A 23,604-nucleotide genomic window follows, 5' to 3' on the forward strand; every position below is an offset into this window, starting at 1 on the left:
TTTTCATCATTTGGCAGTCAACTTTAAAATGTATCTTAGAATGACAGTTTTAGAAATACAGAAGGGACCTTTGGGGAGCCTGGGTGGCTCTGTCAGTTGGGTGTCCGACTCTTGGTTTCAGCTCAGGTCGTGATCTTGAGGTGGTGGGATGGAGCCCACATCGGGCTTACAGTCGGTGGGAAGTCTGCTTGAGATTCTCTCCCTCTCCCTCTGCCCCTCTCCTCGCTCTCTCTCTAAAATAAATAAATAAAATATTAAAAAAAAAGAAAAGAAAAGAAATAAAGAAGAGATCTTTAAAGATCCGATAATTTGATGCCACAAATTATCCAGCATGTTTGTTATGAATGATTTCTCCTCCTTTGATTTCAATTTGCTCGTGTAGTCGCTTGAGGTCTCAGCAGCATTGAGCCCCACATTTGGTGGAACCCCAGGCAGGACAAGCATAGAAACATCCTGAAAATCAGGAGACCCTGGCGATCGCAGGCCTCACTCTTCGCTGGTATCACTTACCTGTCAGAACCAGCTGTTGCCTTCCTTGTGAGCCTATTTTTTTGTCTTGTTCCAGTTTCTGGAGCAAATTCAGTTTGCTTTTGTGGGTTTGCAAATTGTAATGACCACAAAGCTTTAGCAGTTCTTCCATCTGAATCAGGTTTTCTTCTCTGCTATTCTTAGAATCAACATCCACACTGCCATTGATTATCTGTGTTCATTTTGGACAAAGTTTCCAGTCAAGTACAAGCTGTCTTCCAAATTTTGCACTCATCTAAGTCAATTACATGCAAATTTTTTTGGCTAGTTTTTTATGTATGTTAAATGAGTCACAAACACGACTTCTGCAAATTCTCAAGTCTGCCTATGTGCTAGGTTTCCTGTCTTGCTCAGGAAGGTCTTCCTTTTCTCCTTTAAACTTACAGCCTTAAAACTTATTATAAGACAGTGATAAATAAAGCAATATAAGCAATGTAAGTTCAATATTTTCTTTATTTTACAGTTAATTCCTATGAACGTGTTTTCATGGTCAGGTACCTGGGCATGTGATTAAGTCCGGGCCCCACCACTGTGGACTTTGGGCAGATTACTTAACTTCCCTGGGTCTCAGTTTCCTCATTATTAAAATGAGGGTGTTATAGCTGGAAGCTTGTACCTCTTAACCCCCTTCACCTAATTTTGCACAAGTACAGCATAGGGGATACAGTTAATAATATTGTAATAATGGTGTAGGGAGATAGATGGTAGCTACACTTACCTTGGTGAAGATGGTGTAAAGTATAGAATTGAAGTCACTATGTTGTGCTCCTGAAACTAATACAACATTGTATGTCAACTATACTTCAATAATAAATTTTTTTAATTTAAAAGTTTTTAATTAAAAAACTCAGAACAATTTTTTAAGCTGTATTTATTTGAGAGAAAGAGAGAGAGAATGTGGGGGGGTGGGGAGGGAGAGGGAGAGAAGCAGACTCCCTGCTGATCACAGAGCCGGACACAGGGCTCGATCTCACAACCCTGAGATCATGACCTGAGCCGAAATCAAGAGTCAGGTACAACCAACTGAGCCACCCAGGCGCCCCCGAACAATTTTTTTAAATGAGTGTATTAACTGTACCTAACTCAGGGAGGTTTTGTGAGGCTTAAATGTATAAATTAATGCATAAAAGCTCTTAGCCCAAAGACTGGCCCATAGCAAATACTCAATAAATAGCTATCGTATTAATTATTATTAGCAATACAAACAATCTACATTACACATCTGTTTGTTTTGTTGGTGTCACCCTCATTGATCCCTGGGAATCGTGCTACATACACAAAGCAAAATCTCACTCAACACAGGCGTGTTGTGAATGCTCTCTGAAACCCATTCGCGCTACCATGTCAGGTGTCTGCTCGGGGCACACAGTAGAGATGAGGGGAGCAAGCGTTCGCAGGGGAGCTGGGCCAGCCAGGTTTCATCATGTCAGCCGCCTGGGAAGGGCATTCCGACGTGGGCCCCGCGACTCAGCAGTCATTGCACAAGGCACCGGGAACACACCCTCAGGGAGACGCACGTAGTCACAAAGCAGGTATAGTGTGTCTGCCAGGGCCCCCCACCCCTAAACCAGAGGGCAGTAAGAGGTGACAGACACAAAGATGAGACTCAAAGGGCATGTGACAACCTCGTTCCTGAGGGACTCTGGCAGGCCCTCCTCCCTGGGCCCCCACCCCTCCAGCCGGCCCCAGGGGCACCTGCCCCAGAGGGGACAGCTGGGGGTGGGGGGGCAGCTCACAGTGCTGACTAACTGTTAAAAATTGCTGCTCAGGGGCGCCTGGGTGGCTCAGTCGTTAAGCGTCTGCCTTTGGCTCAGGTCATGACCCCAGGGTCCTGGGATCGAGCCCCACATCGGGCTCCCTGCTTGGCGGGAAGCCTGCTTCTCCCTCTCCCACTCCCCCTGCTTGTGTTCCCTCTCTTGCTGTGTCTCTCTCTGTCAAATAAATAAAATCTTAAAAAAAAAAAAAAATTTAGTGCTTTTTCTGTAGTTAAGTTTATTCCTAGATATTTTATTGTTTTGGTGCAACAATTGTACATGGGACTTTGTTTTTTAGAGAGAGAGAGAGAATGCGTGTGTTGGGGTGGGGAGGTAGGGGCAGAGGCGGAGGGAGAGAGAGAATCTCAGGCAGACTCTGTGCTGAGTGCAGAGCCTAACACGGGGCTTGATCCCATGACCCTGAGATCATGACCTGAGCCAAAATCAAGAGTCTAACGCGCTTTTTTTCTTGGTTTATTGTTTTTAAAGATTTTATTTATTTATTTGAGAGAGAGAGCGCGTGCGAGAGAGCACAAGCAGGGAGAGCGGCAGAGGAACGGGGAGAAGCAGGCTCCCCACTGAGCAGGGAGCCCGATGCGGGGCTTGATCCCAGGACCCTGGGGTCATGACCTGAGCCGAAGGCAGACACTTAACCAACTGAGCCACCCAGGCGCCCCTGGGTTTCTAATTTCACTTTCTTAATTTTTTGTATAGCAGGATTGTGACTTTCATTTTCTTCTTTATGCTTTTCTGCATTTTCTGTAGTGTTCTTTTTTATCTCATTTGCCTGTTTCTCACCTAGATCAGAATTCAGCTTCTGTCCCTCAAAGGCCCCTGCTCCTGGCTCCATCTCCCTGCATCTTCACCCCACCCCCCTGCACTCCTACCCTCAATGCCTCTACCACCAGACTCTGCTTCCCGCTGTGTGTCCTATAGTGCATACGTGCAAGAAACAAAGGGATTTTTTAAAAAAATTTTTAAGTCATGTTTCAGGCTTCTCTGAGAAATCAGAAGACCTATCATGCTGCTCCAGGATTCCCATTTGGCAACAACCATGTGGTGCCACCTACGGTCATTCCGTTTCCAGTTCACGTTCCTAGTACAGCCCGTTGTCCCTGCAACCTGGGAACGCTGAGTATTAAGTGGTTTATTTTTCAATAGAACGGTTTTCCTTTTTCCATTCCCATAAGAAAAATGAACAACCAGGAGGTCCATCTGCATCAGGAAAAAGTCTAGAGAGCAACTTTCTTCGTAAAATGAAGACTATTCCTACATGTTTATTATGCGAAGAGGGGTCTGTTTCACTCATTTACATCACCTGCCTGACCTCTGACCTAGATGATGGCCAAGGTGCCTTCCCAGCTTGGGTGCTCATGATTTCTGGATGTGCTGGGCACTCTCTGGCTTAAGATAAGAATGAAAGAGAAGCTCCCTGACCCACGCACCAGCTCCTGACCCTCGTCTTCTCCCTCAAGCCAGCCTACGGGCTTGACCTTGGGGAAATCAGAGAAACAAACGGCCCCTTCTGTGACCCCATTACTGCAAGCCAGGAAAGAGCCAGCCCACCTGCGCTGGGCTGCATCCCACCTGCACAATATTTTGGGCTCCTAATAACTGAACACCCAACTAAAAGTGACCTAAATGAAGTCAGAAGCAGCCTCGCTGGGCATAGAGGTGAACAAATCACACCACTGCAGCAAGAAATAATGGGGACTAACTGTAGGCAGATGACTCATTGAATTTTCCACATTACCTACACACGCTTCAAGGCCCACCTCAAGTTCATCTGCCTGTGAAACCCCACCCTGGAAAGTCCCCCAACTCCTTTGAACCAAGAGGACTGATAGCCTGGATGTTACCTCTGTAACTAATAACTCACAGCCTTGTGGCATTCCTTGAATGTGTTTGGCACAGAGACAAGTCACTTCTCACAGAACATCATATGAATGAATGAATGAATGAAAGAAATTATGATTAAATGGATGGGAGGAGGATGTGACTGGAGGAAGCCAGCAGATGGATGCATTTACTCAGGAAAGGAAGAAAGGACTTAGACTAAACCAGGGATAATAAAGATGAAAAAGCGATCATAGGTATTGGAGATTTAGTAGGATCTAGCCACTGGGGGAATGTGGGAGTGAGGAGTTGGAAGGAGTTGACAGTGCATGGGTTTCCTACCTTGGCCTCTAAGTCTGTTCATGGGAGAGGGGAGTCAGGGGTCCCACAGCCCTGACAGCCCCTTCCCCTTACTGCATTGTTCACTCCTGCTTTGGGTACAAGAGGATGCTTCCTGAGGAATAAGCTAAGAGCCCAGTACTGAGATCAGAGTCCAGGCTGTTGCAGCGAAGCAGAGACCGAGAACACACACAGGGAGGGCTGATGTTTGGGTTATATGCCATCATGGAAACTCCCTGAATGCAAAACACTTGCTCAGGTCCTGTGCTGTGGAGAGAGGGGACCTCTCCGCTGCTGGGCTCAGCTGCTGTCATATTAACTCGGGTGCCAGAGTCAACATCCAGGCAGAGGACATAGCTCCATAAATGAGCCCTGAAAAGTACTGAGACCTCATGCTCCTGGGGAAGGCGGAAGAACAGTTCCAAACACTACAGTACAAAGAGCCCCAAACTTTTCATTAAATGAAATCAGGCTGACCTGACCACTGTATTTTACATTTCTCTAGCTTAAAAAAAAAAAAAAAGGAACATAGAGGTACTTGGAAGATCATACTCCACGATTTGAAGTGTAAGAGGGACAGCATCAAAACTATCTCCCATTGAGTTGAAATGTCGCTGAGAATAGAAATGGAGACAAGGACTGGCACTTATAATGAGAAAGAACTTCCTTAAACTGAATAAAGCCCACCTATGGAAATTCAGGTTGGTGCACATTCTGGCAGAAAGAGTACGTACACATCAACCACCCTTCTCGAAAGACTCACCACTCAGAAATTTAAGGCTTTTTCCTTTTCATTGCCCTTTCAGGCTTGTTCTCTGGCCTCAACAATCTCTGTTCATTTTGCTCTTCTAAACTCACTCCTCTAATCAGGTTTGCTCATTTCTGTGGCTTGTTTCCTGTTTCTCCTTTTTTTTAATTGAATTTTATTTTTATTGAAGTACAAGTGACATACAGTGTTGAATTAGTTTCAGGTGTACAACATGATTCAACAATTCCAAGTATTAGTTAGGGCTCACCACAATAAGGGTAGTCACCATGTGTCACCAAACAACAGTATTACAGTGTTACTAACTATGTTCCCTATGCTGGACTTTTCATCACTGTGACTTATTTATTATGTAACTGGAATTTTGTGCCTCTTAATCCCTTTTATCTACGTCACCCTCTTCCCCCCCCCCCCTGCCCCGCCACCTCCCCTCTGGCAACTACCAGTTCCCTTTGTTTAAGAGTCTGTTTTTTGTTTGTCTCTTTTTTTCTTTGTTTGTTTTGTTTCTTAAATTCCACATACGAGTGAAATCATATGGTATTTGTCTTTCTCTGATTGACTTATTTCACTTAGCATTATATCCTCTAGATCGATCCATGTTGTCACAAACAACAATATCTCATTATTTTTATGGCGGAGTAATATTCCTCTGTGTGTGTGTGTGTGTGTGTACGTATACCACATCTTCTTTATCCATTCATCTGTGTATGGACACAAGTTGCTTCCATATCTTGGCTATTGTAAATAATGCTGCAATAAACATAGGGATGCATATATCTTTTCAAATTAGTGTTTTCATTTTCTTTAGGCAAATACCTAGTAGTGGAATTCCTAGATCACAGGGTAATTCTATTTTCAGTTTTTTGAGGAACCTCCATACTGTTTTCCACAGTGGCTGCACCAGTTTGTATTCCCACCAACAGTGAGTGAGGATTCCTTTTTCTCCACTGTCTCACCAATGCTTATTTCTTGTCTTTTTGACTTTAGCTATTCTGACAGGTGTAAGATGATATCTCACTGTGGTTGTGATGTGCATTTCCCTGATGATGAGTGATGGTGAGCAGCTTTCATGTGTCTGTTGGCCATCTGGATGTCTTCTTTGGCAAAATGTTTATTCAGGTCCTCCACCCATTTTTTAGCTGGATTATTTGGGGGTGTTTTTGGTGTTGAGTTGTTCCCTGTTTCTCTTCGGTGGCACCTCCAAAATGCTTCAGCAAGGTGTCAGGAGCCCAAGCTATGCCCAACGCAGTGAAGAAATGGCCATGAATTTTTCTGCCATTCCGAATTCCCTTTCCCTGAAAAACAGGTAAAGGATATAAGCAAGCATATTACAGAAAAAGAAATACAACTGGCCAATAACACCCAACTTTACTAATAGAGACATGCAAATTAAAATAACACCATAGAGGTGCCCTGGGTGACTCAGTCAGTTAAGCATCCAACTCTTAATTTCAGCTCAGGCCTTGATCTCAGGGTCCAGTTCAAGCCCTGCTTGGGCTCCACACTGGGTGTAGAGCCTACTTTAAAAAAATAAAATAAGGGGTGCCTGGGTGGCTCACTCATTAAGTGTCTGCCTTCGGCTCAGGTCATGATCCCAGGGTTCTGGGATCAAGCCCCGCATCGGACTCCCTGCACAGCAGAAAGCCTGCTTCTCCCTCTCCCGCTCCCCCTGCTTGTGTTCCCTCTCTCGCTGTGTCTCTCTCTGTCAAATAAATAAAATCTTTTTAAAAATTAAAATAAAATAAAATAACAATATAGCATTTTTCACCTAACAATAAGCAAAGGTAAAAATTACACTGAATATTTGATGTTGATGAAGGATTCTTTAAATTCTACTGGTAGGAATATAATTTAGAACAGTCATATAACATCTGAAGACATGTAATCACTGTCATCCATCTATTCCACTTTGGGGAATTTATCCTTCGTAATTGTTAGCACAAATGTGTAAAGATAGATGAAAAGAGCTGTACTATTGTTTGTAGTAGGAAAAAAATGGAAACAATTGAAATATTCAGTAATAGAGACTAGTTAAATAAATAATGGTACAGACATACATGGAAATCTATGCAGCCATTAAAAAGAATGATGTAGGGGCGCCTGGGTGGCTCAGTCGGTTAAGCGTCTGCCTTTGGCTCAAGTCATGATCCCAGGGTCCTGGGATCGAGCCCCGCATCGGGCTCCCTGCTCAGCGGGGAGCCTGCTTCTCCCTCTCCCTCTGCAGCTCCCCCTGCTTGTGTGCTCTCTCTCTCTGTCAAAAAAATTAAATAAAATCTTTAAAAATAAATAAAAAGAATGATGTAGATCTTAATCTACAGAGTTGGAATGATGTCTAGGATATTTTGTTAAATAAAAACAAATTTCAAAAGAGTTAAGTAAATGGGTTCGTTTTAAATAACTGTTTATATACATGCAGAGCTATAGAGATATACATAGGAAAAATAAAAACACTATAAAACAGTGATTCTTAAAGTGAGGTCCCTGTGCCAGCAGCATCAGCATCATTAGGAAATTTATTAGAAACAAAATTCTCAGGCCCCACCCAGACCAGCTGAATCAGAATCTCTAGGGGTGAGGCCCAGCAATCTGGTTTACAAGCCCTCCAGGTGATCATGCTCCCTAAACTTTGAGAATCGCTGTTCTAGTAAGAGCATTTATCTAGTAAAAGGTAGAAAGAGAAGAGACCTAGCTGACTTGTTTATTCATTTCTGTGCTGTTGAAAATTTTAATTATGTTCATGAGGAATGTTTCTCAAAGTCATGTACCCATCTTAGGAGGTTGTGCTAACTTCTCAGTTGAATCGACCTTACGCTCTCTTGAAGAATATCCAGTGTGTAAAAATTCAGATTTGTGAAAGCCAATAACGTAGGGAAATACTTCCAATACTGCATGGTTTCTGACATCACTGGAGTCAAGTAAAACACACGCATCAGGAATTGAACTTGGCTCTGCTGTGGGAGCTCAGGCTCTCTGAGCCTTGGTGGCCTCCTCTGTCACTGCGGAGTCAACAGCCACCTTGTCCCCTCGCAGGTCATGGGGAAGAGATGACAGGTGGAAAGCACACTACTAATTGTCATATCCTTAGCACCGAGGTGTCTTAAAACACCGAAGCACTCTCAAGAGCTTGATCAACTCATTCCGTTTTGCAGAAACATCATCGTTGCATAAAGCTGTCCCAGAATGACCCTCCCAGTAGCAAGGCTCTGCCGGAGAACCTTGACCCAGACCTGCCAAGGTCACTTTTACTAGTGAAATGTGTGAAACCCTGATGAGCCAGTGAATAGGTGCAAATGATTTCTTCCCACCCATTCCCAAGCCCTCCACCCAGGCGCCTCAAGCGTGTGGTGTGTCTCTTTTATGGCCTGTGAAGGTCCTTCCCAGCTCTCTCACCTCCCTGTCCTCAGACAACAAAGCAGGCTTTTCTGTTCACACAAAGTGCTTGTTGCTCTCTTGATCCATGAGAAAACATGGAGCTGAAGAACAATAATGTGCTACTTCTTTTTGCTCCAATAAAAAAAGAGTTGTGACACAGAAGCCTGGGGCCAAAGCAGGCTCGCCGTTGTGTGTTTTGACAAAGAAATCTTTTCTGGATGCACAGTCCACGGGCAGATGGCAGTAAGTGAGTTGGTGCGGCATAGATCATGGAGTTGGGAGGCTCCTGCCTGGTCACTGGGACCTTGGTCTCTGGGCCCAGTTACATGCTCAGAGTAGCAGGGAGGACCCTGGCCTTCCATCTGGAAGGCCCCAAGCCCAGCCACAAGGAAGAGGGTTGCAGAGGGCGGGTGCAGCTGCATGGAATTGGAGGCCTCCGGGGCTGGCCCCCGCTCCCATCCTGTCCCGCCAGCCCTGCCGGGGTGTCTGATGACAGGGAAGCTGTTGGGACGAACACAGGGGCATCCTCAGTATTCCCCACTGAGACACTGACCTGACAGGTTTGGGGAGGAGTCCAGGAATCAGCCTTTTTTTTTTCCTTTTAACCTCTCTGGATGTTTCTGATAGGCAGCCAAATTGAAGAACATGTTTTCGAGCCATCTAAAACATTTCCCCTTTGGTGAAACCCTGACTGTCCCAGGCAAAACTGGTCTCACCACCCACCTTGGCCTTCTCCATTCTTCACGCGGGCCCCTAAGGGAGCCTGGACCAACGTGAAACAGATTACTCCCTTACACTTCTCTCTCACCTGCGAAAATGAATAGGGGTCAGGTCAGCATGGTCCAACTCCAAGCTTTGCCACTGGTGAGGATTATTTTGAAATCCCTAAATACAGGCATGTTCATTGCGGTTTGTCTCAATATGCTAGAAATGAACAAATGAAAACCCGAGGATGTCACCGTCAGCCTTCGGAGTGGTTGTAACCCCCATTCTACCCTCAAGATGCCTCACGTGCCGGGCATAAAGCAGCTAGTTTCCATCAAATACAAGTGTTCTTAATCTCTTTCCTATTTTTTAGATTAGAAAATAAATATAAATAGAAGTTCTAGTATGTTCTTCCTGCTCCCCAATGGGACATCCTTAGGGATCTCACACCCCACTTTGGAGAGCATTCGTGTAAAACACATAATGGGTGCCTCACACATAGTAGGTGCTGAGTTAATGCAAATTCTCTTCCCTGGGGGGAACATGTTTGGAAAAACACTTGGGATGTCATCCAGTCCTCGCGTCTCTGGGGAGTCTTGGAAGTTTATCTCTGTAGGCAGGGGCCTCAGGGAAGATAAACGAAGGGGCCCAAGTGAGGGGGGCACTTGAGGACTCTTGAGTCTGGCTTGTGTGAGGCCAGACCCTGACAGCAAGGGGTGAGAGTCCCTGAGTCACTCTACTGGGGTCCTCACCAAGGCCATCAGCAGAAACAGCTCACCCAGATGGTCTTGAATGCCGACTCTCCAGAAAGGAAGGGAAGACTGAGAAGAGAGCCCAGGTGCTCGAGCAGGCAATCCGGCCTGCCGAACAGCTCTCTTTGGCTGACAGGAGCCTCCCTCAGACTCCCAGCCACATACAATGTCCCTGACTCAGAAATGCAGCTCTCCTCTTTGCTGAGGGTCGTCTTAAATACAAAGCAGATGGAGACCCTGCGGCCAAAGACAGCAGCTTGCACATCCCCAGGTGTGACCGTGAATATCGCGGGTCTTGCCTGCTGCTTGTGGGACCTGGACAAAGGCCACAGGCGCCTTTCTCCTCGTGCATCTTCCTCCCTGTGTAGGGGACGGAAGCCAGCCTGTGGCTGCTCCGAGGGGCAGCCTGACGAGGCGTCTCTGTGCCCACACAGGAACAGCTCTGTGTGGCTGGCTGCGGCCTGTGGTCTCTGACAAAGCCACACGGGGAAAAGCTCTTTCGGGCAACAGGCCTGGCTAACAGAGCGTTGCCGGGCCCGCAGCTGTCCTGTGATGGCAAGTCGCGGCCCCGCCCTCCAGCCCACTTCAGAAGCACAGCTTAAATAACAGCTTTCATGTGAAGTTCTGAAGCGAGCCAAGGTTTGGGAAGCTCCGGGCTTTTTAAGATGTGGCTTTCCTCCTGCTTTGAATGGTCTCCTTTGACTAACCCTAAACCAAGCTCTCAATCAACAAAAATTTATTGAGCACTTACTATATTTTATTTCACTGCAACAAAACTTTTTTAAACATGCTCAAGTGTACCCAGCTATAAGCAAAGCTTCAAATAAAGGGAGACAAGGTGGAAAACAGAGGCACGGTCCCAGAGATGTCACGCACAGCATGATGACTCTAGTTAACAGTCCTGTGGTGTGCGTTTGAAAGTTGCTGAGAGAGTAGATCTTAAAAGCTTTCCTCGCAAGAAAGAAAAACTTGCAACTATGTGTGGTGATGGGTGTTCACTGAGCTTATTCCAATAATCATCTCACAAGACACATATCCCAAATCATTATGTTGTACACCTAAGACTAAAACAGTGTTTTATGTCAATTTTATCTCAATTTGTAAAATAAAAATTTTAATAAAATAAAACATTTTAAAAAGAAAAGAAAGGCATGGGACTCCAGAGCTAAGAGAGACTATAGCTTAACTTCTGTTTTAGAGATGACAAAACAGGGACGCTTGGGTGGCTCCCTCGGTTAAGCATCTGACTCTTGATTTTGGCTCAGGTCATGATCTCAGGACCGTGATCTCGGGATTGTGAGATTGAGCCCCGAGTCGGGCTCCCTGCTCAGCGGGGAGTCTGCTTCTCTCCCTCTCCCTCTGCCCCTCCCCTCACTCATGCGTGCTCGCTCGTGCGTGCTCTCTCTCTCAAATAAATAAATCTTAAAAAAAAAGAAAAGAAATGACAGAACAGAGGTTCAAATAGTTAACTAACATGCTCAAGGGCTTCCAGCTGGTCCCAGTTAGTAAACGGCATTAGAAGTTGAATCATGGACTCCTAGAGTAGGGGTGGACATCCCAGTATGTTTTATCCAGCCAGGCTTCAACTTCAACTTGCTGATTCCTGGATCCTTCCCCAAGATACGCTGCTGCAGGCGGTCTGGGAAAGGCCCAGAGATCTGCGTTTCTAACAGCCTCTCCACAAAGGCCCCTCACACGCATAGCTGATTCGGCTGCGGACAGCATTCTTTGAGAAACATGGGTCTAGTCCAAATTTCCAGGAAAAGCAAATTTCCAGGAAGCTATGCCACCTGAGCAAGCTCAGTGATTAGACTCTACACACTTCCTGAGAGGCCGGCATACTCCTCTGCTGGACGGCTCTCCGCATTCGAGAGTGTTTCCTCCTATAACAGTGTTCGGGAGGTGCTTTCAGGTCCTAGGAAGACATGTGCTCAGGTGACCCTCAGTGATAAGGCCCCGTGCAGAAGGAAGGAGGGAGGACTTCCAAGACAGGATTGGGGACAGGACTGTAGGGGTCCCCCATGGGGAACTGAAACAAGAGCCAATTGCCATCAGGTGCAGGAAGAATTCTCAGGGACCCAGCGGGTTGTCTACCGTCAGAAGTGGGCTTTCATTCTTCCCAAGAGAGAAAATTTGGGTTAACTTGTCGTCATCCTTGATTAATATGCATGCAATTTGTAAATAAGGATGCATTTACTAAAAAGATGCTGAAAATATTTTACTGATACAGATGAACAATTTTTAAAATTGTGCAGAGTAGAGCTTTAGAGCAATGATGAATGAAACAAATCCCTCTTTCACATGATATTTCTTAATATTTAAAGACCATAGCCTGTCCTTCCTAAGTCATTTCTGAAGATGCACCTTCAGTTACTTCAGTCAGATCGGGCTAACCCTTCACCTTCACCTTGCTAGTTGCCATGAGATGGTATTTACCTAAGAACCAGGGCCATTCACCTCTATCACAGGTTCTTAAAGAACTATGCACAGGAACATGCCAGGAAAATCCTTCTCTTTAATTCAAGTAGTCATTCGAAATAGGTTTATTGAGTACCCTCTATGTGGGGTCCCTGCTTAAGCACTGGAGATACAAGGGTAGAGAAGACAGGAAAAGCCCCTGCTCTCTCTCATGAGCTTACTACATTCCAGTAGAGGAAACAGGCAAAAACAAACAAACAAACAACAAATATATAATGTTGTATACAAATGTAAGTGCTATGAGAGAAAAAAATAAAGTAGGATTAGGGGCTATAAAGCCATGGGGATGGGTGGCTATCTTAGATAGGATGGTCAAAGAAGGTCTCACTTGAAAGTTAATTCTTAAGATCAGAATGCAGTGAGGGAGAGACATGAGACTATCTGAGGCAAGTGTGTTACACATAGAGGAACATCCCATGCAAAGACCCTTAGGAAGGAACTAGCTTGATTTTGAAGATAACAATGAGGCCAGTTTGTTAGGGGGCAGGGCGGGGGAAGGAGATGAGATCGGGCTGCTTGAGGTCACCAGCAATGCTTAATGAGAGCAGTAGTGGAGAGACGGACAGTGAGCCAACCACTAAAATCCTAGTGAAGAAGGGGGAATGACTGAAGGTAGGTCAGTGACTTTAAGAAAGAGGGACAGCCTGTGATTAGAGTCTGATGGCACATGCTTCACCGAAACTGCAGGGTTTTGAGGAAGGAAGGAGAACTTGCCTGGAAGTGGCATGAGGAGCAAGGAGGATCCCTACGCAGCCTCTACACCCTGGTTGGCCTTAAGAAAGGTGCACAAAGGACAGTCTTCTCAGGAGATAGCCAGGTTTTCCTGAAGCAAGGTCAAGTTCCATTCAAAACACAGGTTGCAGTCACAAGCAATTTTTCTGGTGACAGACCAAGAGTTCTAGAAGGCATAGTAGGAGGACTGGGGGCAGAGAGAGGGAGGAGATTGGTCAGATTGGGAATATAGAGAGGCACATTGCAGAGGTAGGTTTTCTGGGTAGTGATGCCCTGGGAGTCTCAGATTTCTGGTGGAGCCTGCCATAAACAGGAATGAAGGCTGATGGGATTGGTCTTCATATGTTTGAGGGAAGGTGAATTTCCATCTTGGGACTGGTCTCTCCTAGACATTGTAGTAGTGAAATAGGCTTGCTAGGCTGTGGGGACAGTGGTCTTCCCCCTTACTAAGAACACATCACTCTGTCAGCCTCCCTCAAATCACCTTATTCACTTTTGCCCCAAGCTCCAGTTGGTCTCCTGCTGAGCTGGACTGAAGTGTGTGCAGCTGTGAGCCTCCAGCTGTGAGCCTGAGGCCCTGTCTTAAAGCCAAATGGAAGCTGACTCCTGGGCCCTTATTCCCAAGGCCCACACTTAAACTCAGTCCTTTCCAGAGAGAAGGAGAGGGCTCAGAGTAAAGGTCAGAGTAAAACCGATCCACCTCAGGCTTTCCCAGCTTCCCAGGCAGGCAGAAGCTGCTAGAACATCTTCTCACACAGACCCCACAAGAGAAGAACTGGCCTCCTCCAGAGAGAGGCCAGGCCCCAGCAAGAAGGCCCTGTGAGTTCTTTGCCCATGAGCAACATCCCGGCGGAGGGGAGACCGAGGTGGGGGAGACCAAGATGGGGGAGAACATCTTGAGCATGCCCTAGAGTAGGAAAGAACTGCCTTTGGCTTGTGTACTTAAAACCCTGGAATGAAATGCAGGGTCCCAGCACACAGGGTGTGGGTTACGTCAGAGCTGCCCTGCCAATGTCCATTCAGCCCAAGATTATGAGCTGTGGGTATCTCAGTGGCCAAGCTCAAGGGTGCAAGAAGTACCCCCTCTTGATCTTTTATGACTTGGTTTCTGATTCCATGCCCCCTTCCCAACAGCATGGCAGAAAATATAACTTGGTTATCCTTGGTGTGTTCTCAGTGTGTTATGTCAGAGTTCCAGGATACTATGTAGTCAGCTCCAGGATATCACCAGTATAAGAGTGGAGGGACCCATTGGTCTTCAGCTGTCTGTTCCCACAGGTTCCCCTGAAAGGCTCACTGCCTCCTGTTCCCATGGCTTTCTGGACCCAGGGACTCCATGCTGAGACCGTGCCACACAACGGTAAGTGATCCTTTTTTGAGGATCCATGTGCGTGGAGTCCAGCTGTTCTCTGGGGTCCAACTGCTCTCTACCTCTTCCACCCCCTGTCAGTCTGGAAAAATCTCTCGCTTGGGGGAGGATACCAATCTTCCCTGACTCTGCCCTGAATTACCCTCCTCCCTTTGAGCTCCTCAGATCAAGTTCTCCTAAAAGATTAGGCTTTCTGAAAACTACTTGCTTAAGTGTACAAATGGGTAGGGGGAATATACAGGGTAAAAATAATTAGTATCTGAGAATGTTATCCAGCTACTATCCACTATGTTATATAGCTCACGTTCAACTTGATGTCATCAAAGTCCTTCACATCTTTTTCAAGTGTACTGTTGTGAAGAGTGATCCCCCACATCATACTGATTATTTTTTAATACACTATGTGACTTAACATCTCACCCTCTTGAATTGCCTCCTGTCAGTTTCAGTCAGTTATTATCAGGATGGACTTTCAGTTTGATTCTGTGACCCAACATAGTATATAAACCACCGTTCTATTCTTCTGGCTCCATTCTAACATACAGGATTTTTCACATTTCAATGTTGTGGAAATCAAGATAGCATCTTACTATCAATGTCAAAAGAAACCTAACCAGCTACCAAGCAGAGAAATAAATTAGAATGCTGCCTTTATTTGCTGTGCACATGGGAAATTACCCAATGCTTAGAAGTGTTTATTCACCTGACTCTTACTTCAGTTGAACATTTGCATTTTTAGTGCCATTCACTCTTTTTTTTTTTTTTAAAGATTTTATTTATTTATTTGACAGAGAGAGACACAGCGAGAGAGGGAACACAAGCAGGGGGAGTGGGAGAGGTAGAAGCAGGCTTCCCGCGGAGCAGAGAGACCAATGCGGGGCTCGATCCCAGGACCCTGGGATCATGACCTGAGCCGAAGGCAGACGCTTAACGACTGAGCCACCCAGGCGCCCCTAGTGCCATTCACTCTTTTAACTTAGGTCTGTATCCCTAAATACCAATCAAAATACCTTTGAAAAATGACCACATCGTGATAAAGTACTGACACAGAAAGCTGTGTCATGTAGAACTTTTCCTGCCACATTTAAAGCAGCTCGGTTAAATAGTCCCTCAGAATAGACTAGAATGTCCAAAGCTAGGAGAGATTGGGGTGATCAGGTCATACCTGTTGTGAGGAATTATCCATGAGATGATGAATATACATCAGTCAAAAGACATTTTTAATTTCCAGTAATATTAACTCAATAAAACTGAGAGTTTAACTAAACTAGGCAGCTTAATAGGCAGGCAGGTCTTCTATACTGCCCCTCATGCTTATCTTCTTACATCTCAAGGTCCAAGATCTCCAATTATGAACGACCAGCACCACCGCCACCTTCAGGGTATGTTCTGCTCAGCCTTAAACAATTATGGTGGCCTCCATCCCCAATAGAGATTGGTTTCAGATGGGGCTGGTGACCCCATTTTTGCGATGAAAAAGGAAAAAAAAAGTCATGAAGCTTCTCAGAAAATTCCTCCCTCCTAAGAAAAAGACTGAGAGCCCCTTTCTCTCTGGACTTGCTGCGTCTGGATGCAGCGCTGGAACTATTTCAGCCCCCTGCCGGCAGCCTGAAGAGGAAGCCGGGAGAGTCTGGATGGCGGAGCAGAAAGATGGACACAAGCTGGGACCTTGATGACATTGTCAGGGGGCTGAATCAACGAGCCCTGAAGTGTGTTTGATCTCCGAACTTCCAAATACGTAAGATAATAAATTTCCTGATTGCTTACGCTGGGGATGGGGAGAAGGAGGGAGCCTGCCACTGGGATTACTGTCCATGGAGAAAAGTGACTTCAAAGAATCATTAAATTCGGAATGTAACAAAATATTTTGTTTGGGTTTTCAAAAACTCTGTTGTCAAATTAATGATGTGGCATTGATTCCTTTCAAATAATTTGTAAGTTTGTTTTGACACCAGTTGAAATGCACATAGAATTTTCTTGAAACTTGATGTCATGATTTGGAGGCTCAGCTGGAAGGTAACAGAGATAAAATAGCAAAGAAATATTTGAAAATACAATTCATTTAGTATTCACCTTATCAGATATTAAAATAGGCTACAAAAGTAAAAGATCAAACAGAGTATAGTATGGTAGAGAAACAGACCAACAAATTGGCAATGCAGGATAGAAAGTCCAGAAACAGGCCCAAATACATACAAAAATTAGATATGCGATTGTAAATCATCTCAAGTAAATGGTATGAGGCACCTGGATAAACCTTTGGGGGCAGAGAGAAGAACTATACCCAGACCTTCTACCATATGTCAACATAAATCACAGACAAAGATTTAGATGTAGAAAATGAATTTATGAAATAGAAAGTAAATATACTTTTATCTTGGTGAAAAGTAAAGCTTTATTAACATGATACCAAAGGCAAAAACCATAAAAAGAAAAACACCAATTAAATATGACTAACATCTAAAATATTTAAATGCGCCTGAGTGGCTCAGTGGGTTAAGAGTCTGACTCTGGATTTCAGCTCAGATCATAATCTCCCAGTCGCAGAATCAAGCCCCACACTGGATTCCAGATTCTCTCCATTTCCCTCCCCCTCTGTTTCTCCCCCAACTCGTGCCCTTGCCCTCTCGCTCTCGCTCTTTCTCAAATAAATAAATAAAATCTTTAAAAATCTCAGGGGCCTGGGTGGCTCAGTCAGTTGAGTGTCCAACTCTGTTTCGGTTTCAGTCGGGATCTCGCAGTTGTGGGATCGAGCCCTGCGTAGGGCTCTGTGCTCAGTGCGGAGTCTGCTTCAGATTCTGTCTCCCTCTCCCTCTCACTCACTTTCTTTCCCTCAAATAAATAAATAAAATCTTTAAAAAAAATAAAATGTTTAAAATCTCTTCATAGGGGGAAAAACCCTTAGCTAAAATTAAAAGTTACATAACAAACTGGAGAAAATATTTTCAATATATATGGCAGTCCATCTATAAAATGTTTATACCGGGCGCCTGGGTGGCTCAGTTGGTTAAGCAACTGCCTTCGGCTCAGGTCATGATCCTGGAGTCCCGGGATCGAGTCCCGCATCGGGCTCCCTGCTCGGCAGGGAGTCTGCTTCTCCCTCTGACCCTCCTCCCTCTCATGCTCTCTGTCTCTCATTCTCTCTCTCTCAAATAAATAAATAAAATCTTTAAAAAATAAAATAAATAAAATAAAAAATAAAAAAATAAAATGTTTATACCAATCAATAAGAAAAAACTAGAAAGGGAGCAAAAACTGTAACTGACAAAAGAAAAACATGCGAATGGTCAATAAACGGCAAACATTCCACTTCATAAATAATGAAAGAGATGCACTTTAGAGCCGTGACCAGGATGGATATGCAGCAGGTGTTTCTGCTAAAGCCATACTCTCTATTCATGCAGCATAGTGCCTCCAGACTGGTTAATAAAGAGGTGCTGCCCAGAGCCCCCGAGTTTCCCCACCCCGCTGGCTGCCCTGGCACCCCGTTTCACACCCCAATGATTAAGCAACTAAAGGGTAGATGTGTGACCCCCAGGACCCTGCACCCTGCCATGGCTGACATCTGCTCCCTGATAGCCCACCCCTGCTTCTGACATATTGCATAACGAAATTTGTAAATATAGAATAATAATAGCAGCAGTAATACCGGGTGTTGGTTAGAGTGTGGGGAAATAAGTATTCCCCTACTCTACCTGAGGAAATGTAGTTTGGCACAACCTTCTTGGAGGGCAACTTGGCACCAGAATAAAAGCCATAAAAAGAGGGTATTTCCTTTGACTCTGCAATTCCACTTCTAAGAATTTTCCTGAGGAAATAGTGTAGGGCGTATATGAAAATATAACTGCAAAGTGAAAACGGACCCAAGTGAAGATTAATCTCCAAAAACTGAAGAAATATATGTTCATATGATAGGGAGACCGGGATTTTCCACCACCAAGCTGTCAATTTTAGGCAGAAGGCCACCCGTGGTGTGAGAGCGGGGAGCACAGAGCCTCTTACATGAGCTGCTAATAGAAATGGGAATGGACACAAGTTGCCTGAAGAGCATAAGACATTGTTTTAAATGCACCTTCAGCTATTCCTCTTCTAGAAAGTTATCCTGAGGAAATCATGATGAATGTGGGAGATATTTCACCGAGGAGGTTGTTTGTCAAAGTGTTTCTAATAATAATAATTTAAAAAGTGTTTCTCGGGGTGCCTGGATGGCTCAGTCGGTTAAGCATCTGCCTTCGGCTCAGGTCATGATCCCAGGGTCCTGGGATCGAGCCCTGCATCAGGCTCCCTGCTCAGCGGGAAGCCCGCTTCTCCCTCTCCCACTGCCCCCTGCTTGTGTTACTTCTCTCACTGTGTCTCTCTCTGTCAAATAAATAAATAAAATCTTAAAAAAAAAATTATGAGAGATAAGAATATTTAATGACACAGACAAAATGTGCCAGTTGTTTTCCTAAATGAAAAAACATCTTTCAAAGTATTATGTACTGTACAATTTTACTTTCATAAAATAAATATTTACATGTATACAGATTTTTAAAATGAGATCATGTAAAGGACTTAGAATAATAACTGGCATGTGGTAAGAATTCAATGAATTCAACAAATGGTAGCCATTATTTTTTAATCCTCACCTTCACCCTATAAGGGAGATATTATTACTACACCCATTTTACAAATGCAGAAACAGAGGCATGAAGAGATGAAGTCCTTGCTCAGGGTCACACAGCTTGCAAGTGGTGGAGAGTTAACATATTTGATGTACTGAGAATGACAGGAACATATTAAGTACCCCATGATTTTATAAATATCGTTGGAATCCTATTTAAAAAAACACTACAGGGGCGCCTGGGTGGCTCAGTCAGTTAAGCGTCTGCCTTCGGCTCAGGTCATGATCCCAGGGTCCTGAGATCGAGCCCTGCATCGGGCTGCCTGCTCAGTGGGAAGCCTGCTTCTCCCTCTCCCACTCCCCCTGCTTGTGTTCCCACTCTCGCTGTCTCTCTCTCTGTGTCAAATAAATAAATAAAATCTTAAAAAAAAAAAAAAAAAAAACCACTACAGATGTAACTGGGTATTACCTTTTTGTGGGAATTTATGAAAATATTTTTTAACAAAAAGAGCATCCCTACACTTGACCATGGAGGAACCTACCTATAATTCCTTTATTTCTTTTTTTTTAAGATTTTATTTATTTATTTATTTGAGAAACAAAGTGAGAATGAGCACTGGTAGGGGGAAGGGCAGAGGGAGAAGCAGACTCCTCACTGAGTGGGGAGCCCAACACGGGGCTCAATCCCAGGACCCTGAGATCATGACCTGAGCCTAAGTCAGATGCTGACTGAGCAACCCAGGCGCCCCTATATTCCTTTTCTTTTAAGATTGATTGATAGATTGAATTAAGAGGGAGAGCATGAGTGCAAGTGGGGGGAGGGACAGAGGGAGAGGATCTCAAGCAGACTCCCCACTGAGCTCAGAGCCAGACTTGGGGCTCCACTGAGATCATGAACTGAGTGGAAACCAAGAGTCACCCAGGTGCCCCTCCTTTGTTTATTCCTGACCCCTATATCCTCTCTCTAAACTCTCCCCAGTGCCAAGGTGACCTTTATTTCTCAGTCTTCAGAACAGAACCTCGTTAAGAATCATCTTTGAGAGTCCAGAGCCAGGTACTAGCTAACTCCAGCAGATGGGTCATCTTCTCCTCCAGTACCTGTTGCCTGGCCCAGAGCCCAGGGTTGCTTTCTGGGGACAGTTAACTTTTCCCACAGGATCCAAGCTAAATGAAAACCTACCCACTGGTGTTTCTTTATCCTCACTAATGCCTTCTTTGGAGCATCCTGTGGGAATAGGATCTTAGAAGTTTCTCAGCCATCAAAAGTCTCTTTCATATTTAAAAAGCAAATATGGATGATTTAGGGGCACTTGGGTGGCTCAGTCAGTTGATTTTGGCTCAGGTCATGATCTCGGGGCCATGAGATCAAGCCCCGAGTGGGGCTCCATGCTCAGCATGGAGTCTGCTTGTCCCTCTCCCTCTGCTCCTCTCCCTCCCCTCACTCACTCTCTCTCTCACTCTCTAAAATAAATAAATAAAACCTTTAAAAAAAAAAAGCAAATATGGATGGTTTAAACAGAAAGTCAATCAGGAACACTCAAATGAAATAAACCAAATTAGAATATTTAAAGGAGAGGCTTATTCAACACAAAAGAGTGTTTAATTTTTATAATCTAGTTCTTAAAAGTTGAAGATGAGGGAGAGACACTTGGAAACCTTGGATTTCTCGCATTGATGCTGACTTTTTTCAGGCCAGACCTTAAAGATCAAAACCCTGCAATCTTCCAGTGGGATGTGCAGGATGATACACTCAAGACACTGCGCCACTGTCTCCCTCCCTGCAGCTAGAGCTGAGTGTTGTAAGCACATTGTTGCCAAGGGCCTCCCCTACACTCAGAAAGAAATTACACAGACTTATGTATATCAGCTATATGTGTATTTATACAAATCAGCAAATAATATATACATATCACATAATGTAGTCCATGGATCTTAGGCCATCGCAGCTTGAGATCACAATAATGGGATGAACCACCCCTACCTAGACAACCACTTAACCCTCCTTAGCTTCCTTTCTGGTTGGAGGCAAGCCTGTCTTCTACAGCACTCTCAGTGGTCACTTATCCCCCAGTGTCTCTTACTGTCCCTGAGGGGGCATCACTCCTGTTCTTTTGAGTTCCTTGGTATCAGCCATCCTGACTGAAAAGGACTGTTGTCACTTTTTGATGATACCCAAGTGTGTGAGGGCCTGCACCCCAACCTGTTGGTCCAGGGAAACACTCTCCTGTCCTCCAGATCAGACTCTGGTGACCTTGGACTCTCATCTATGGCAGCCTTAACTAGAACACTCTTAGGTTCACTTGATCTTCCTGTTTTAGGGCTTTATTCCCAGGGGTCTAGCCTTTGACTCTCCCCCTTAGGTGAGATTCATCAGGCCTTCATAGTAGACTAGCTCTGCCAGTCTAAAAATTATACTTACCTTCAAATTCTCTGTGCATATTGAGCTTAGGTCCTAATTTAGGAAGACTTGCTATTCAACACATCCTAAACAATGCCCATTACTTTTGAGCCAAATATTGGTTTCCAGGACCTCCTGGACATGGCTTACCATCCCGTTTAGCTGAACCCAAACATCAATCTCCCTTGAGACTAATTAGGTCTGCCAGATCAAGTTGATTTGTTTAGCATTTTTACCTTTAGGAATTCACTCTCCCTCTATACTGCTTGCTTCTTTTTCTTCAATATTGTTACGCAGGTGACATGGAAAACTTCCTTGTCACTAGTATCTGATTTTTGGTGATATTGGTTTCACTGTAGCAATGCTTGAGTTGTAGGAAAAGGGGTTGGGTTTATCGTGTTTAAAGGAATGCTGATGAAAGAGACATTCCTTACTGTCTTGATGATCGCAGCTTTGTAACATAGCTTGAAGTCCGGATGCCACCTGCTTTGGTTTTCTTTTTAAACATTCCTCTGGCACAAAAACAGACACATAGATCAATGGAACAGAATAGCGAACCCAGAAATGGACCCTCAACTCTATGGTCAACGAATCTTCGACAAAGCAGGAAAGAATATCCAGTGAAAAAAAGACAGTCTCTTCAACAAATGGTATTGGGAAAATTGGACAGCCACAGGCAGAAGAATGAAACTGTACCATTTTCTTATACCATACACAAAGATAAACTCAAAATGGATGAAAGATCTAAACGTGAGACAGGAATCCATCAAAATCCTTGAGGAGAATACAGGCAGCAACCTTTTCGACCTCGGCTGCAGCAACTTCTTGCTAGATGCGTTTCCAAAGGCAAGGGAAACAAAAGCAAAAATGAACTATTGGGACTTCATCAAGACAAAAAGCTTTTGCACAGCAAAGGAAACAGTCAACAAAACTAAAAGGCAACCTACTGAATGGGAGAAGATATTTGCAAATGACATATCAGATAAAGGGCTAGTATCCAAGATCTATAAAGAACTTATCAAATTCAACACCCAAAAAAAAAAAATAATCCAGTCAAGAAATGGGCAGAAGACATGAACAGACATTTCTCCAAAGAAGACATATACAAATGGCCAACAGACACATGAAAAAATGCTCAACATCACTTGGCATCAGAGAAATACAAATCAAAACCACAATGAGATACCACCTCACACCAGTCAGAACGGCTAAATTTAACAAGTCAGGAAACAACAAATGTTGGCAAGGATGTGGAGAAAGGGGAACCCTCTTATACTCTTACACTGTTGGTGGGAATTGCAACCTGGTACAGCCACTCTGGAAAACAGTATGGAGGTTCCTCAAGAAGTTAAAAATAGAGCTAACCTACCACCCAGCAATTGCACTACTAGGTATTTCCCCAAAGATACAACTCTAGTGATCCGAAGGGGCACATGCATCCCAATGTTTATAGCAGCAGTGTCCACAATAGCCAAACTATGGAAAGAGTCCAGATGTCCATTGACAGATGAATGGGTAAAGAAGATGTGAGATACACACACACACACACACACACACACACACACACACACACACAAGAATATTACTCAGCTATCAAAAAGGATGAAATCTTACCATTTACATTGAAGTGGATGGAACTGGAGGGTATTATGCTGAGCGAATTAAGTCAATCAGAGAAAGACAATTATCATATGGTTTCACTCATAGTGGAATATAAGGAACAGTGCAGAGGATCATAGGGGAAGGGAGGGAAAACAGAAGAAATCAGAGAGGGAAACAAACCACGAGACACTTTTTTTTTTAAGATTTTATTTATTTGACAGAAAGAGACACAGCGAGAAAGGGAACACAAGCAGGGGGAGTGGGAAAGGGAGAAGCAGGCTTCCCACTGAGCAGGGAGCCCGATGCGGGGCTCGATCCCAGGACCCTGGTATCATGACCTGAGCCAAAGGTAGACGCTTAAGGACTGAGC

The 23,604-nt window shown here is 44.5% G+C and overlaps 1 pseudogene; it reads right to left on the reverse strand.

Annotated features, from left to right (window-relative positions):
* Positions 1–322: 322 nt before the first annotated feature.
* On the reverse strand, positions 323–21,672 carry LOC116636438 (annotated as a pseudogene).
* Positions 21,673–23,604: the final 1,932 nt, after the last annotated feature.

This window comes from Phoca vitulina, unplaced genomic scaffold (genome assembly GCF_004348235.1).
Source record: "Phoca vitulina isolate PV1807 unplaced genomic scaffold, GSC_HSeal_1.0 scaffold12, whole genome shotgun sequence".
NCBI lineage: Eukaryota > Metazoa > Chordata > Mammalia > Carnivora > Phocidae > Phoca > Phoca vitulina.